Here is a 4479-nt window from a genome sequence, read left to right as displayed (position 1 = left end):
TGACACCCACAGTGAAGGGTGAATCAGCCAGCAACAAGGCAAAGTAAATGTATTTTTCAAGAGTCCATTGAGGGGTATTGCATGGCATTAAATGAGAAATGTTTTTGTCCAAACCATAGCAGAAAATGTCTTTCAGGAAGCTATCCTTAAAATCTACCTGATAGTAAAGCTCACAGAAAACACAAGACTACTGTAACGAATCATCCACTGAAGGCGAGCGTAAGTGAGAACCCAAGTGCAGTTTATTTACAGGTGATATCCAAACATCCAAACAAGAAACTGACTTGACTTGACTTGACTCACCAACAGTGGGTTAAATACATTCAATACACGACGAGGGCACAATGGGAACATGAAGCTACTTATAGGAAACAAGAGGGTCACATGACAAGAACAAACCAATGGGAAACAAGACACATGACTAAGACAACCAATCAGAACATGACACAATGAACAGGGGAACCAATGGCATGAATACATGAGGGCAAGGGAAGCATGACACAAACAGGGACCATGAAACAATTACAAAATAAAAGACATGGAAAACATGAACATGAAACAAAACACCACATTACATTACTTTGTTAAAAAAGTATTCAGTAACGTAATCCAAGTACCACAATATAAAAGTAATGTAATCTGATTACTTTTTAATTACTTTAAATTACATATGTAAATAAGTAAAAAAAAAAAAAGTACTTTTACTTAACTATGACTTTAAAATTAAAACGAATAAAAACTATAGTAAAAACTATTTGAAACTATTAAAAATCGTGTCTTGTTTCACCATCTAGATATTCCAGCCCGTATATTTATATAAAAGGCTATGCAGACATCTGGCTATACAGTTTAGTATTACAGTTTTATTTTTATTATTATTTTTTATTACTTTAACATGTACAAGTAAAAATAAATATAGTTTATACACATTCAAAAATGTCCTCCATATACATTTTAGTCTATTTTAAAATAAGCCTACATATCGAAATGCATGTGAAATGCTATGATCTTCCTTTATTTCATTGCCTGATCTGGGGTGTGGGGACTCTCATGTAATTTCTACATTTTCAGACTCGTTTTTCGCTAGAAAACTTACAACTGCACTCATGCACACCATGGAATTTTAAATCACTCACAAACACTAAATTTGAGCTAACATGATGATTTCCATGCTAGTCATACCTGCAAATGTTCAAGTTGGTTGAGTAGCCTTTGTTAAAGCAAGAGTCGTCATGCATAGCTTACGCTGTAAAACTATGTTATTTCCTTTATCCTCTTTGAAAACAAAATAACTGTGAAAAAGGTGTCAACAGAACCAGGAACTATGCAGCACTAAATATATAGCGTTATATCAAAATACTCATTTATTTAATTTTAAATTAAACAAATGTAATCCTAATAGTATTCCCACTTTTTACAAAATGTAACTGTAATCTGAATACTTTGTTTTTTGATGTAACTGTAACGGATTACAGTTACTAGATTTCTGTATCCTGATTACGTAATGCTGTTACAAGTATTCCGTTACTCCTCCACCCTGCAAATCAGATACCTGCTCAATCAGAGAAAACGCATGAAGTGACCAAGTGTAAACAGGCCCAGAGTGTCAGTTGCTTCACTGAGAAGAGAAGTGGAAATATGTGTAAGACAGAGAAGGTGTAGGTTGCAGCAAAAGGAGACAAGAGGAGGAGTCAGTGGTGAGCATGAAGGCAGCAGTGAGAGATTTGAAAACAGAAGTGGTCTGAGAAATGTGGAGTAACAAGATGGTTGTCAGTGGTGCAGTTAAGTGTTAGCATGAGGTCTTATTCTTTGCTTGCTTTGTATTGCAGGGGCGTGCTGTCTTGTGAGGTCAAATGAGATAGGAAGAGTTAGGAAGTCAGTCGCTTGAGATTTGTCTAGGTGGATGTTATTTGTCTAGGTGGTTGTGTTGCCCAATTTACCTGGTGGAAAGGTACATGACAACACAATGAAGTTTAACAGGTTTAGTGACTGTGATGGACATGGTATTCAAAGAAGATGTAATTGCCTGGAGGAGCAATTAATGAGGAGCAATTAATGAGTAGACCCACCCTGCCCAGTTGGACGAAGTGGGTGGGAGTAGCAGTCTTATGCTGTGATCCAAGTTTCAGTCAAAGCCAAAGTATGATTTCACTGACTGGCAAAGGCCGGAATGAAGTCAGATATGTTGACAGCTGACTAATAGTTCTCTGATTGATTCATAGCAGAGCCCACCTACTTCATTAACAGCTCAAATGCGCTACAGCTATACTGCTCACTCTGGTAGATAAATGCTTCTCTTGAGATTAGTACAAGCTCAAAATATTTTAATATTGTATACTGCAACATGTATTACATCAATAATTCATGTAACCACAAGTTCAGCGTGGCAGATGTGGTTTATTTCTTCCCAATACCCCACGTTAGCTAAACATTCCTGTACTGTAACTCACAACATTGTGACTGCACTGTGTGTATTACTAGCACAGATGTGTATGTTTGGAACAGTCTTGTCTCTCTTATCTGATTAGTTGTGACTCAGCTTTCACAGAAGTTGTTCAGGAAACCTAAACCCAATGGTAAACCACTTATTTTGAATAGGTTATGATGCACACCAGAAAAAGAAGTGTCACGGTGCCAAGTTCTTACAAGGCAACAATCCAAAATCTAATCACTGAGTCTAATCACCTTCTTCTTCTTCTTTAGGGTTTATTGTCACCGAGTGAACTGGTGCATTACCACTGGTGCATGGACCAGAGTGTCTATTATCTACAACAGAATGGAATGCAATACAGTGGAATGGAAGTGTGCAATCTCTGACAATCACAAAAGCATGTAATCACATATACATGCTGGCTGGCATTTTACATTCACTTTTGATTTTGAAGGGGAAGGACACAGTAACTCATTTGAGGGAGCATGCTTCCACCTGGCGCCGGGCTTGATCTGCCGTTTCATTTTCTTTGACCAATGTGTGCTGGTATCCACAAAAATACTACTGTAAGCCTCATCATTTATATTCTATATAATGTTTCTTGCATCTCTGTCAAAATAGTTGGTCTGCTGTCTGAATGACAAAGTTGTAAACTGATTAACGATGAACTTTGGTGGTCTTGCATCCTCTATCCACTGTAATCCGAACAGTATTGCAAGCAAACCGATAATATCTAATCACCTTATAGGTTTTATTATTATTATTATTTTGAGATTAAGCATGATCCTTGTAGGTTTTATGACCGGGTTAGATTAGGTTTTGGTTACATTTAGGTTACACATAATGCTGTAAAAAACCACCGTTGATGTTTAACTTTATTCTTTAGGCCTGTTCTAGTCTCCTCCCACTATGACAACACAGCATCCACATTTAGACCAATCAGCATGGAGATAAATATGGATATAAGAAAAAAGGTAAATATTTTACAGCGTTGCACAAACCTATGCCTAAACTAAATTTGTTCATCATTTTGTAACAGTTTATAATGTTTTCATTAGTTTGCACGTTTTGTGCAGTCGTCACTGACTGAATGATTGCAGGAATTCAGCACACTTAGTAGTAAATTACTTTGATTTCAGTTTGTTGTGCTGTTGCAATGCTTTAAAACTGTAAATCTGTTGTTAGTTGTTTTCATTTAAATACAACAGCTGAAATAAACTTGTATTTGTGGATCGTTTTCATCTATCCTGGTGTAATTGTTCTTTAACTGTTAGGCTTAGGCTGTATTTACAAAATGAATAGGAATCTAAGACCACACACACACGCATGAAAGTGTTCCTATATATAAAATACTGTTCTAAGGATTTGTATTAGTAAGGTTCTTTGTTCATGTCACTAACTGCATCAATTAAAAATATTAAAAAACATTAATATTGTGGAATAATTTTACAATTTAAAATAAAGTTTTTTTCCCCCCTGCGATGTCATGTTCTCCTCTTCAGTGTCTCATGATCTTCAGAGATCATTCTAATATGCTGATTGTCTGCACAAGAAACATTTCTGATTATTATCAGAGTTGAAAATGGTTGTACTGCTTAATGAAGTGTGGAAACCATTATACAGCGACAGGATTCCTTGATGAATGGAAAGTTCAGAAGAACAGCATTTATTTGAAATACAATTTTTTTACATTATAAATGTATTTACTGTCATTTTTATTAAATTGATGCATTCTTGAAGAGCAAAAATATAAATTTCTTTAAAAAAAAAGAATTCATAGTAATCCTAAACTTTTGAATGTTAATGTCATGTGTCAAATGCCAGAATCAAGTGAAGAATTATTTATTTTTTTAGCTTTATTATGTCATTTTTATACAGCAGATTCTACAAGGACGTTAACATCACACTCTCTTGTCTCCTATGTTGTCTTGTTTTGGTGCATACATCTTTTTAATTTGTAACAAGGATTCAATAGTGATTCATGCTCAAAATTCAGGAAAACTTGACTTTATTAATCGCATCCTCCATGACTAACATTTTCCTGGATT

The 4479-nt window shown here is 35.3% G+C and overlaps 1 protein-coding gene across 1 annotated transcript in view; it reads left to right on the top strand.

Annotated features, from left to right (window-relative positions):
* Positions 1-2977: 2977 nt before the first annotated feature.
* The window catches only part of nqo1 (NAD(P)H dehydrogenase, quinone 1), an 11857-nt gene continuing 10355 nt past the window's right edge, over positions 2978-4479 (top strand). Inside the window, exon 1 of the mRNA XM_016245858.1 lies at positions 2978-2997. The gene's annotated coding sequence lies outside the window, so the exon portion shown is untranslated. The remainder of the gene's footprint in view (positions 2998-4479) is intronic.

This window comes from Sinocyclocheilus grahami, unplaced genomic scaffold (assembly GCF_001515645.1).
Source record: "Sinocyclocheilus grahami isolate Dianchi unplaced genomic scaffold, SAMN03320097.WGS_v1.1 scaffold772.1, whole genome shotgun sequence".
In the NCBI taxonomy this organism is placed as follows: domain Eukaryota; kingdom Metazoa; phylum Chordata; class Actinopteri; order Cypriniformes; family Cyprinidae; genus Sinocyclocheilus; species Sinocyclocheilus grahami.
The sequence above is the reverse complement of the archived record's forward strand: the minus strand, read 5'-3'. Positions and strand labels throughout refer to the sequence as shown.